Consider the following 14801-nt stretch of genomic DNA (forward strand, 5'->3'; position numbering starts at 1 on the left):
CTGCTGTGGAAATTTACATTTGACATAACGAGTCCCATCAGCTACACTAGTTCCAGGATAATATCTGCGTTGAATGGGAGAAAGAAGTTCTACTCCGTATTCACCGAGCTTCATACTTATATCATCATCTGTGATGTATGCTGGTAAATGAAGAATTGACACAATAATAGTGTCTGAATATAAAAGAGTACAATCAAAATGTTCACTTCCAATATCAATTCCACACAAGGTATTATATGCTACTTCCTTACTCGGTAGTGTGACCTCATACAAATTTGCACCTTTGGGCACAACTGCATAGACCGACATATCTCCGGTTAATTCTTCTACACTTCTAACAATATCACTTGCCTTTATTTTCTTCACATCCTTTACATCAATCACCACGGTACATTCTTTCCCAAAACGACGAGAAGCTCCTGTCTGTCTATCAATGTTACTCGACATGCCATTCTTATTGTTAGCTATTCCACTGGTGTCATTAGAGTGTGAGTCAGCTCCTTGTGCTGCACGTGCAGCACGACCAGGCTTTGTATTCATTGTCACAGAAAATAATATTTTGTGTGGTGGATAAAGTTATCCACACACTCAAAATATATCTCACTTATATATGAATGCGATCAAACAAATCTTATCAACGTACCTGTAACAAATTAAAACAGCAAAAATGTCTATTAAAGGAAAAAAAACTTGAAAATTCACGGAGCGATCATCAAACGCGTTTTCCTTCTGATGTCATAACCGGAAGTCTTCTGCTCTACCGACTGAGCTAACCGGGCAGATAATGGTAACATCTATTGACTTTTCTCATCAAGAGACATCGTATTTATATATCATAATAAAAAAACAACATTAGCTGTCATTATTTCACATAAAATTTACTCATGGTGACTGAAAAAAAGAATGTTCGGTAACAAACTCTTTCGTGTGATACATCGATATGGCAAAATTATGAGACCATGTCATTAAAACTTATGCACCAAAGATTAACTTCCAAATTGAAGGAAAATATATCGTATATGATTAACCATGTAAAATTAGAAAAATGTATTTTGTGATTACCTTGAACCCCAAAGGTCTCTTGCGAAATACTTTTTTTGAAACGATAACAGACTATTTCTCTATTCAGTGCAATTATACAATTTCACGTACCATAAGATAGAAAGTCTAAGCAAACTTAATACAAACAAAAAACAGGAATATGGCGGGATAAATGAACAACATTATTGGGTCAAACTCTAAAATCAAATAAATCAAATTATTAATTACCTTACAAAAACTTTCGCAAAACATGTTACTCCACGATGACGCGGTGTGGAAGTTTATGGCAAAGTACAAACTATAAAAAAGTTCAGCACTGTTCAACCTAATCATCAGCTATATAAAGCAAACAATAAGGAGACATATACATCTAAAAGTTGTATTGACCAGTCTTGTGTTAACCAGGCTGATATTGATAACAGTTATTCCCTTTTCTCCTCAAGTTGATTTCGTATTCTTAACTCACAATAATGCGTAGTAAAATGTCAAGACAGTGTGCAAAATGTTATTTTATCACATAAAATTGTCCTCTGTCATATAAAGCACTATAATCAAAATCGAATCGCCCAATGTGCGGCTCCAACCCACGACCCCGGGATTAAGAGTCCCGTGCTCTACCGACTGATATTGTAAACATATATTACCTTTTCTCGTCAAGAGATGTCTCATACAATATAAACCAGTCATTCGTATGTGAAAAAAGTCTATCGAGATGTATCATTAGACAGGCAAAGAAAAGGCAGACGCTATATTTTTCATTTCCGACGTATTTGCTTTAACATCCACTGGGTTTATTACACATAAAAATTAGTCTTGAAGACTATGAACCTCTCCTTGTTTGTGTGTGATTGCTGACGTATTTGTGTTATTTGTGTTTTGCTTAGATGCCTGTTTCTATATCACTATGTTCGTCTGTTAATGGAAAATTGACTTGAAAAGAACAATACAATTAGGTACTTTCTCAGTCGCCTGATATCACTTAACGTATTGTGAATAACCTTTAGCATTTTTACAGCCTTGTACCAGTCTGTACGCTGATAAGACAGCCGATTGAAACGTTGCTACATCACATCCGTCATGTTGTGAAATATCGTAGGGATTGGTTATAAGAATACACATCAGTTTCATGTTTTCGGTAATTGTGGAGTGCAACATGTAATTTAGGATATGATTGACCAAAATTGACCCGATCGTGAACTTGTCTCTTTCCGCCGGCATCTTGATCAAGGGAAACAAATTTGTTAAATATAAAGCCCCCAATTGTGACGAATTACGTGGGAGGTATGTTTCACGATCTGACGTTAATAGCCGTGCGATATTAAATGACGAACACTAGTTGTGCCTTCTCAGAGCAAGAGAAACGTGTTATACAAACCAAGAGCCAGTCCGACGTCGTTTCTTCAATTCCCGATGTGTTCTTATCACATCTAATATGAATATATACCTTATATTTAATCATCAAACCTTTCTTTGAATATTTTCTATTTTGGTTTGACTTTGTTATTTTGAATATAGTTTGGAAGTAGTTGCACGAATACACATCAATCTGATGTGCTTGGTGATACTCCTCTTGTAAACTGCAGGATGTTGGTTAGGACAGCAAAGGCCGAGATTGTTCATATTGTGAATTCGTCTGCTTCCGGTGTCATATTGTTCCATGTTAATTAAAAATTTCTTTAGAATAATGGTTTCACTATCGACTAATTACAACGCAGTATTTAGTTCATGCCATGACATAAATATCCAGGTGATGACTGAAGAACGATATTACTAGCTGTACCTTTCTCAAAACAAACGTTAGTCTGATAAGTCAACAGCCAATAGGAAGTTTTTTCTTCAACATCCGATGGTGATGTGCCATATCTAACACGACTATATACCTTCTATTTAGTCTTAGAACTTTACATTGACGATTGTCCTTAACATTTGTGATTGTTATTATGCATTAAGCTCAATACAGTATATACCACTTTATCTTAGAATATTCGTTACCAGATTCTTTGGTGTGAAAGATCCCTACCAGAAACTTATATGACGGTAACAGATTAACTGCTGATGTCTGAACGATAGATCACTTATAATTAGCTACAGAACACTTAAAATTAAAAAAGCTAATATGGGACTAGTCGAATCACAAAAGGTCTCTTATGGGATATTTGTTTAAAAAACTATAGCAAGAAGAAAATGTGTTTATTCAACTCAATTATGCAATTCCCCGTATGCAAATGAAGAGGAAAATTCGAAAACACTTAATGAAAATTAAACGAGATGGCATTTTGAAAAACGAACATGTTTCTTGGGTGACCAGGTTACGCTCAGAAGTCAAATAATTCAAATGTTTACCTACCTTACAAGCAAATTGAACAAAAGAGGTGTTTTGCTGTGGAATTTTGAGAAAGTGCAAATTACTACGGCAAAATATTGATGAGAAATACGCCACTAAAAACTGTATTTACAAACAAAGCTGTAGCTATTAAAATATACACGCCCGATGTGGGGCTCGAACCCACGACCCCGGGATTAAGAGTCCCGTGCTCTACCGACTGAGCTAACCGGGCAGATAATGTTAACATCTATTGACTTTTCTCATCAAGAGACATCGTATTTATATATCATAAAAAAACACAACATTAGCTGTCATTATTTCACATAAAATTTACTCATGGTGACTGAAAAAAAGAATGTTAGGTAACAAACTCTTTCGTGTGATACATCGATATGGCAAAATTATGAGACCATGTCATTAAAACTTATGCACCAAAGATTAACTTCCAAACTGAAGGAAAATATATCGTATATGATTAACCATGTAAAATTAGAAAAATGTATTTTGTGATTACCTTGAACCCAAAAGGTCTCTTGCGAAATACTTTTTTTGAAACGATAACAGACTATTTCTCTATTCAGTGCAATTATACAATTTCACGTACCATAAGATAGAAAGTCTAAGCAAACTTAATACAAACAAAAAACAGGAATATGGCGGGATAAATGAACAACATATTTGGGTCAAACTCTAAAATCAAATAAATCAAATTATTAATAACCTTACAAAAACTTTCGCAAAACATGTTACTCCACGATGACGCGGTGTGGAAGTTTATGGCAAAGTACAAACTATAAAAAAGTTCAGCACTGTTCAACCTAATCATCAGCTATATAAAGCAAACAATAAGGAGACATATACATCTAAAAGTTGTATTTACCAGTCTTGTGTTAACCAGGCTGATATTGATCACAGTTATTCCCTTTTCTCCTCAAGTTGATTTCGTATTCTTAACTCACAATGATGCGTAGTAAAATGTTAAGACAGTGTGCAAAATGTTATTTTATCACATAAAATTGTCCTCTGTCATATAAAGCACTATAATCAAAATCGAATCGCCCAATGTGCGGCTCCAACCCACGACCCCGGGATTAAGAGTCCCGTGCTCTACCGACTGATATTGTAAACATATATTACCTTTTCTCGTCAAGAGATGTCTCATACAATATAAACCAGTCATTCGTATGTGAAACAAGTCTATCGAGATGTATCATTAGACAGGCAAAGAAAAGGCAGACGCTATATTTTTCATTTCCGACGTATTTGCTTTAACATCCGCTGGGTTTATTACACATAAAAATTAGTCTTGAAGACTATGAACCTCTCCTTGTTTGTGTGTGATTGCTGACTTATTTGTGTTATTTGTGTTTTGCTTAGATGCCTGTTTCTATATCACTATGTTCGTCTGTTAATGGAAAATTGACTTGAAAAGAACAATACAATTAGGTACTTTCTCAGTCGCCTGATATCACTTAACGTATTGTGAATAACCTTTAGCATTTTTACAGCCTTGTACCAGTCTGTACGCTGATAAGACAGCCGATTGAAACGTTGCTACATCACATCCGTCATGTTGTGAAATATCGTAGGGATTGGTTATAAGAATACACATCAGTTTCATGTTTTCGGTAATTGTGGAGTGCAACATGTAATTTAGGATATGATTGACCAAAATTGACCCGATCGTGAACTTGTCTCTTTCCGCCGGCATCTTGATCAAGGGAAACAAATTTGTTAAATATAAAGCCCCCAATTGTGACGAATTACGTGGGAGGTATGTTTCACGATCTGACGTTAATAGCCGTGCGATATTAAATGACGAACACTAGTTGTGCCTTCTCAGAGCAAGAGAGACGTGTTATACAAACCAAAAGCCAGTCCGACGTCGTTTCTTCAATTCCCGATGTGTTCTTATCACATCTAATATGAATATATACCTTATATTTAATCATCAAACCTTTCTTTGAATATTTTCTATTTTGGTTTGACTTTGTTATTTTGAATATAGTTTGGAAGTAGTTGCACGAATACACATCGATCTGATGTGCTTGGTGATACTCCTCTTGTAAACTGCAGGATGTTGGTTAGGACAGCAAAGGCCGAGATTGTTCATATTGTGAATTCGTCTGCTTCCGGTGTCATATTGTTCCATGTTAATTAAAAATTTCTTTAGAATAATGGTTTCACTATCGACTAATTACAACGCAGTATTTAGTTCATGCCATGACATAAATATCCAGGTGATGACTGAAGAACGATATTACTAGCTGTACCTTTCTCAAAACAAACCTTAGTCTGATAAGTCAACAGCCAATAGGAAGTTTTTTCTTCAACATCCGATGGTGATGTGCCATATCGAACACGACTATATACCTTCTATTTAGTCTTCGAACTTTACATTGACGATTGTCCTTAACATTTGTGATTGTTATTATGTATTAATCTCAATACAGCATATACCACTTTATCTTAGAATATTCGTTACCAGATTCTTTGGTGTGAAAGATCCCTACCAGAAACTTATATGACGGTAACATATTAACTGCTGATGTCTGAACGATAGATCACTTATAATTAGCTACAGAACACTTAAAATTAAAAAAGCTAATATGGGACTAGTCGAATCACAAAAAGGTCTCTTATGGGATATTTGTTTAAAAAACTATAGCAAGAAGAAAATGTGTTTATTCAACTCAATTATGCAATTCCTCGTATCCAAATGAAGAGGAAAATTCGAAAACACTTAATGAAAATAAAACGAGATGGCATTTTGAAAAACGAACATGATTCTTGGGTGACCAGGTTACGCTCAGAAGTCAAATAATTCAAATGTTTACCTACCTTACAAGCAAATTGAACAAAAGAGGTGTTTTGCTGTGGAATTTTGAGAAAGTGCAAATTACTACGGCAAAATATTGATGAGAAATACGCCACTAAAAACTGTATTTACAAACAAAGCTGTAGCTATTAAAATATACACGCCCGATGTGGGGCTCGAACCCACGACCCCGGGATTAAGAGTCCCGTGCTTTTTTTTTTTTTTTTTTTTCTTTCTTTATTTAAAAAAGCTTTGTACAGTATAAAAGTTAAAAATATACAGTCAGTATGTACATAGTAGTTTGTAATGCTATATTACAAAACAATGATTCTACAATAGTATTTTGTTAAGCTATATTACAGAACAATGATTCTAAAATTTTTTTTGTAATGCTATAGTACAAAACAATGATTCTACAATGTAATAAACACTTTATCCTCTTCTATTCTCATTAAAGGATTATCTGTTACAAAATACTTCGTAATCAAAGTCTGATTTTTGTCTTTGTAATGTTGATACGCATATAATATATATTTTCTAGTCAAATATTGGAACAATCTTTCGATGTTTATTTGTTTCCCTAATAAAGACATAATGTTTCTTCTTTTGTAAATGCACAATCGAGCAATGCTCAGAATGTAGTTCAAAAAATAACTATTTACTGATTTTGTTTCTTTGTTATATCCTATCATGAGCATTTGTTCAAAAGAAGTGCTATTGAGAACACCAACTCTACAATTTTTAAAAAGAATCTCAACTATATATACAATATAATTCTTAAAAGAGCTTAATTCAGGACATTTCAAAGACATGTGAAATAAATCCTCTGTTTCCAACTGGCACACTGGACATAAGACATTATCAATTTTGCCATAGTATTTTAGTCTCTCTTTTGTAAATATTCGATTGTGCATTATTCTGTAATCCAAATCTATACAATCTGGGGTCTTGAAAGGTAGGTGTATCAATTTCCAGTATTTATGCTTTTCCAAACTAAATATCTTACTCCAAAAGGAAACAGAAGCTGGTTCTTGAAAAATCAACGTACATAAAAGCTTGTAAAATAGTTGTGTTGTACATAAACAGAGGTCATATAATTTTGTATCAACTCTGAGAAACATATTATTTCTCCCATTGGTTACAGTGGGTTTTGACTCTGTTGCAACAATATTTCTCCAGCCTAATGGTATACTTTCTATTATGCAATTATAGTCTTTTTTTATCTTATCTGTTTTGATCTCAGAATTTGATTTGTATATCATTTCTTGAATAGCTCTATAAGGTAGTATTCCAGGTACAAATTCATATGTAATATCCTGAACACGAACAATTCCTGCTTCTATAAATTCTGCGAAAAACAACGTTTTACCAGCACATGTAATATTAGGATTTAAAAAGAGAGGTTGTTCAAAAACATTCCTCACATCAATATTTGTATCGATATTATTTCTAAGTTTTTCCCATGCATGAAACATTTCTCTGTAAAATATAGGTAGGGTATTCAATTGTTGCTTATTTAAAGACATGAGAAACAACTCTTTGGTCAACCTCATGTTCAGGACAGTAGATAAAAAGTGATCAAAGGTATTTTTCCACATAGCATGGCAATTCACATCAAAGTATCTTGTTAAAAATTTTAGTCTGAATGCATACATTTTCATCTTTATATCAGTTAACTGTAGTCCGCCATTTCGCTTATCACCAATCATTGTATAATAGTGAACCAAATGGGACTTTCCTGACCAGATAAATCTGAGAAATAATTGCTTCAATTCATCAGCAATCATATCAGGAAGAGGCTGAACTGACACTATGTATAATACTCTAGAAACTAATAAGTTATTAACAACTGTTACTTTTCCTTGTATTGTCAAATATCTCTGTGACCACAGTTGCAATAAGTTTTTAATTTTAGACAATCTATCATTCCAGTTCAGTTGCTCACATAACTTTGCACATTTTCCCACATAAGCTCCCAAAATTAAGATGACTTGATCACACATTTGAATTTGTAATTGTTTGCAATAATCATCAGTAAGTTTACCAGATCCAATACACAGAAGTTCTGTCTTTTCCTTGTTCACCTTTGCACCAGATCCTTTACAATACAAGTCAAGTACATTAAAAGATTGATTAATGGATTGCGTATCCGCTAATGTCAAGGTTGTATCATCTGCATGTTGAAAAACTTTACTTGTATTAGTAGACAGTGGGAGTGGAATACCTTTGATAGTGGGATTTGCTTTGATAGCGAGTCCTAAGGGTTCTGCTGCTAATACATATAACATTGCTGATATAGGACAACCTTGTCTGACTGAATTTTTAATTAAAAAGGGTTTCGTTAGATGACCATTGCATTTAACACTACTTTTAATTTCATTATAAAATATCTTTATCCACTGAATAAAATTGTCACCAAAACCGAACTTTCGTAAAACAGAAATCAAATATGAGTGGCAAACTCTGTCAAACGCTTTTTCTTGATCAATTTTTAAGATATATCCCTCAAGATTGTCTCTCTCAACCATATCTATAATATCTCTTACAGTGACTATAGTATCAGCAATATCTCTCCCAACTATACAACATGTCTGAGTTTGAGAAATAATTTTGGGTAATACCATTTTTAAACGTGTAGACAAAATCCTTGCCAAAATTTTATAATCTACATTAAGTAAACTGATAGGACGCCAATTTTGCAATCTTCTATTATCCCCCTTATTTTTATAAATAAGTGATATAACCCCAAATCTCATTGATCTCGACATAATATTGTCATTCTTAACACTCTGAAAGATGTGCAACAGAATATCATATATACAATCATAAAATTTACAATACCACTCTACTGTCAATCCGTCCGGGCCGGGGCTTTTATTTTTAGCCATCCCTTTTATAGCTGTATGTATTTCATCAACTGTTATTATGGCATCACACATATCTTTATCCTCATCAGATACAGAACAGTTTACAAAATTTAAAAGTGAATCAGTACAATTATCATCAACAGTTACCGAAGAATATAAATGACTATAAAACTGATGTATTTCATCTAAGATTCCGCTTGTATTTGAAATAATTACACCATCATCATCAATCAATTCATTGATTACATTTTTGTTGTGTCGATATTTCTCAAGATTTAGAAAATATTTAGTATTTCTATCGCTTTCAATTGCCCATTTGGCCTTAGATCTCAATATAGCACCCCGACAAAAATCAGTTTCATAGTCACTTAGCTGATGTTTTAGTTCTTCATATTTGTTAATGTCATATGGTTCTTTATTTGCGACTTTTTCTGAAAATGATTTTAATTTATTTTGCAATGTAAAGTATTCTTGTAATCTTTCCTTATTTCTTCTTGTACAGTATACTTGGGAAAATTTTTTAATTTTGTATTTTACATTATCCCACCAAATGAGTGGTTCACTGAAATACATTTCGTCAGTTTTCCCCTCGGTAAGAATTGATTTCACTCTTTGTACATATTTTTCCTCAAAAAGAACATTGTTATTTAATATCCATAATCCGGGCACTTTTTCCACTTTGCAGGTATTTAGTTTAAGGTATACAAAAGAATGATCACTAAAGGATGTATCTGCATAATAAATATTTTGCACATTGGAGTGCAATTTTGAGGAAATCAAAAAATAATCTATTCTACTCTGCTTCATTTCGCCTAGCACAACTTGTTTTCTGGAGAAACTACGAGTACTAGGATTTCGTGATCTCCATAAATCGGTAATATTCCTATCATGAATAATTTTAAAAGGTTCACGCACTGCTACCTCATCAATATGTAAGGCTTTGTTATTTCGATCAATACCTGCTAAAGTTGTATTAAAATCACCAGCCAGGATAGTGCTATCACTAGTACTGTTATGTAAATACGTATTTAGCTTCATGAAAAAGTTAAACCTTTCCTTCACAACATTTGGAGCATAAATATTGATTAAATCAATCACTTTATCATCAATAGCTATTTTAAGATGTAAAATCCTACCCTTTACAATCATTTCTTGTGTCACCTGATTTCTCAATTCTCTCACTACTAAAACAGCAACACCTGCCCTCCTATTGTCAGCATTACTATAAAATATGTCACCATTCCAAATCTCATTTTCTCTAATACTTTCAACAAACTCATCATCCCAAAAGGTTTCTTGCAATAATAAAATATGGCCTCTTTTCTCTTTAAATATTTCTAAAACAGACTTTAGTTTATTCAAATTACGCAAGCCATTTATATTTAGAGATACAATATTTAAAGCCACGATTATGATGAGTGTATTGAAAGTATTAAAAAATGTTGAGTGTTTGATCATTTCTTCATAGGTGTTAGTCGCATGCTATTCATCTTCATATTAGGTACTGGATTAAACCTTCTCCTTCTCCTTTGTACTACTTTGAAATTTTCGATATTAGTACCGTTTTCTTGACATGTACGTGATTCGTTTGATCTTTCAACAACGTCTGCAGCCATCTTCCTGTCATCATCTGAATCTGTCCCCGATCCATCTCCAATTGTATGATTGTTGTTTACTTCCTCAGATTCTATTTCTACATTGGTCATATCAACTCCAATTCTTTCTTTTTCTTCCCCACTTTCTCCACTCTCATTATCTTTTTTTGCATTCTCAATTTCTTCTTTATCATCTTCGTCACTCTGTAACTCCAATATGTCTTCCCTCATATCATCATCAACTTGCGAATGAATGCCTGCAATGGCTTCTCTGTAACACATACATGTTTGCGCCTCTTTGTGGCATTTGTCGCATATCCTGCATGTACACATAAGAGGAAAACTTCCACAACTTTCACATCTTTGCCTTGTGCAATTTTTTGCTACATGGCCTTGCTCCCCACACTTGTAGCATACAAAATCAGGGCAGTCTTTTATAACATGTCCCGGATCAAGACATCTAGAACATACCTTAACTTGATTATTGTGTAATACTCTAAAGTATTGTTGACCATTGACAGTCTGAAATTTCAGACTGTAAGGCAAGGATTTTACCTGCTGTGGAAATTTACATTTGACATAACGAGTCCCATCAGCTACACTAGTTCCAGGATAATATCTGCGTTGAATGGGAGAAAGAAGTTCTACTCCGTATTCACCGAGCTTCATACTTATATCATCATCTGTGATGTATGCTGGTAAATGAAGAATTGACACAATAATAGTGTCTGAATATAAAAGAGTACAATCAAAATGTTCACTTCCAATATCAATTCCACACAAGGTATTATATGCTACTTCCTTACTCGGTAGTGTGACCTCATACAAATTTGCACCTTTGGGCACAACTGCATAGACCGACATATCTCCGGTTAATTCTTCTACACTTCTAACAATATCACTTGCCTTTATTTTCTTCACATCCTTTACATCAATCACCACGGTACATTCTTTCCCAAAACGACGAGAAGCTCCTGTCTGTCTATCAATGTTACTCGACATGCCATTCTTATTGTTAGCTATTCCACTGGTGTCATTAGAGTGTGAGTCAGCTCCTTGTGCTGCACGTGCAGCACGACCAGGCTTTGTATTCATTGTCACAGAAAATAATATTTTGTGTGGTGGATAAAGTTATCCACACACTCAAAATATATCTCACTTATATATGAATGCGATCAAACAAATCTTATCAACGTACCTGTAACAAATTAAAACAGCAAAAATGTCTATTAAAGGAAAAAAAACTTGAAAATTCACGGAGCGATCATCAAACGCGTTTTCCTTCTGATGTCATAACCGGAAGTCTTCTGCTCTACCGACTGAGCTAACCGGGCAGATAATGGTAACATCTATTGACTTTTCTCATCAAGAGACATCGTATTTATATATCATAATAAAAAAACAACATTAGCTGTCATTATTTCACATAAAATTTACTCATGGTGACTGAAAAAAAGAATGTTCGGTAACAAACTCTTTCGTGTGATACATCGATATGGCAAAATTATGAGACCATGTCATTAAAACTTATGCACCAAAGATTAACTTCCAAATTGAAGGAAAATATATCGTATATGATTAACCATGTAAAATTAGAAAAATGTATTTTGTGATTACCTTGAACCCCAAAGGTCTCTTGCGAAATACTTTTTTTGAAACGATAACAGACTATTTCTCTATTCAGTGCAATTATACAATTTCACGTACCATAAGATAGAAAGTCTAAGCAAACTTAATACAAACAAAAAACAGGAATATGGCGGGATAAATGAACAACATTATTGGGTCAAACTCTAAAATCAAATAAATCAAATTATTAATTACCTTACAAAAACTTTCGCAAAACATGTTACTCCACGATGACGCGGTGTGGAAGTTTATGGCAAAGTACAAACTATAAAAAAGTTCAGCACTGTTCAACCTAATCATCAGCTATATAAAGCAAACAATAAGGAGACATATACATCTAAAAGTTGTATTGACCAGTCTTGTGTTAACCAGGCTGATATTGATAACAGTTATTCCCTTTTCTCCTCAAGTTGATTTCGTATTCTTAACTCACAATAATGCGTAGTAAAATGTCAAGACAGTGTGCAAAATGTTATTTTATCACATAAAATTGTCCTCTGTCATATAAAGCACTATAATCAAAATCGAATCGCCCAATGTGCGGCTCCAACCCACGACCCCGGGATTAAGAGTCCCGTGCTCTACCGACTGATATTGTAAACATATATTACCTTTTCTCGTCAAGAGATGTCTCATACAATATAAACCAGTCATTCGTATGTGAAAAAAGTCTATCGAGATGTATCATTAGACAGGCAAAGAAAAGGCAGACGCTATATTTTTCATTTCCGACGTATTTGCTTTAACATCCACTGGGTTTATTACACATAAAAATTAGTCTTGAAGACTATGAACCTCTCCTTGTTTGTGTGTGATTGCTGACGTATTTGTGTTATTTGTGTTTTGCTTAGATGCCTGTTTCTATATCACTATGTTCGTCTGTTAATGGAAAATTGACTTGAAAAGAACAATACAATTAGGTACTTTCTCAGTCGCCTGATATCACTTAACGTATTGTGAATAACCTTTAGCATTTTTACAGCCTTGTACCAGTCTGTACGCTGATAAGACAGCCGATTGAAACGTTGCTACATCACATCCGTCATGTTGTGAAATATCGTAGGGATTGGTTATAAGAATACACATCAGTTTCATGTTTTCGGTAATTGTGGAGTGCAACATGTAATTTAGGATATGATTGACCAAAATTGACCCGATCGTGAACTTGTCTCTTTCCGCCGGCATCTTGATCAAGGGAAACAAATTTGTTAAATATAAAGCCCCCAATTGTGACGAATTACGTGGGAGGTATGTTTCACGATCTGACGTTAATAGCCGTGCGATATTAAATGACGAACACTAGTTGTGCCTTCTCAGAGCAAGAGAAACGTGTTATACAAACCAAGAGCCAGTCCGACGTCGTTTCTTCAATTCCCGATGTGTTCTTATCACATCTAATATGAATATATATCTTATATTTAATCATCAAACCTTTCTTTGAATATTTTCTATTTTGGTTTGACTTTGTTATTTTGAATATAGTTTGGAAGTAGTTGCACGAATACACATCAATCTGATGTGCTTGGTGATACTCCTCTTGTAAACTGCAGGATGTTGGTTAGGACAGCAAAGGCCGAGATTGTTCATATTGTGAATTCGTCTGCTTCCGGTGTCATATTGTTCCATGTTAATTAAAAATTTCTTTAGAATAATGGTTTCACTATCGACTAATTACAACGCAGTATTTAGTTCATGCCATGACATAAATATCCAGGTGATGACTGAAGAACGATATTACTAGCTGTACCTTTCTCAAAACAAACGTTAGTCTGATAAGTCAACAGCCAATAGGAAGTTTTTTCTTCAACATCCGATGGTGATGTGCCATATCTAACACGACTATATACCTTCTATTTAGTCTTAGAACTTTACATTGACGATTGTCCTTAACATTTGTGATTGTTATTATGCATTAAGCTCAATACAGTATATACCACTTTATCTTAGAATATTCGTTACCAGATTCTTTGGTGTGAAAGATCCCTACCAGAAACTTATATGACGGTAACAGATTAACTGCTGATGTCTGAACGATAGATCACTTATAATTAGCTACAGAACACTTAAAATTAAAAAAGCTAATATGGGACTAGTCGAATCACAAAATGTCTCTTATGGGATATTTGTTTAAAAAACTATAGCAAGAAGAAAATGTGTTTATTCAACTCAATTATGCAATTCCCCGTATGCAAATGAAGAGGAAAATTCGAAAACACTTAATGAAAATTAAACGAGATGGCATTTTGAAAAACGAACATGTTTCTTGGGTGACCAGGTTACGCTCAGAAGTCAAATAATTCAAATGTTTACCTACCTTACAAGCAAATTGAACAAAAGAGGTGTTTTGCTGTGGAATTTTGAGAAAGTGCAAATTACTACGGCAAAATATTGATGAGAAATACGCCACTAAAAACTGTATTTACAAACAAAGCTGTAGCTATTAAAATATACACGCCCGATGTGGGGCTCGAACCCACGACCCCGGGATTAAGAGTCCCGTGCTCTACCGACTGAGCTAACCGGGC

The 14801-nt window shown here is 34.1% G+C and overlaps 2 non-coding genes across 2 annotated transcripts; both read right to left on the reverse strand.

Moving 5' to 3' along the window:
• Window positions 1-3526: 3526 nt before the first annotated feature.
• On the reverse strand, window positions 3527-3599 carry Trnak-cuu (transfer RNA lysine (anticodon CUU)). The gene has a single exon. It is a non-coding gene; the product is annotated as a tRNA-Lys (tRNA).
• An 11129-nt stretch (window positions 3600-14728) lies between these two features.
• Trnak-cuu (transfer RNA lysine (anticodon CUU)) lies at window positions 14729-14801 on the reverse strand. Its single transcript has one exon. It is a non-coding gene; the product is annotated as a tRNA-Lys (tRNA).

This window comes from Sinohyriopsis cumingii, chromosome 10, assembly GCF_028554795.1.
Source record: "Sinohyriopsis cumingii isolate HCF-2022 chromosome 10, ASM2855479v2, whole genome shotgun sequence".
Lineage (NCBI taxonomy): Eukaryota > Metazoa > Mollusca > Bivalvia > Unionida > Unionidae > Sinohyriopsis > Sinohyriopsis cumingii.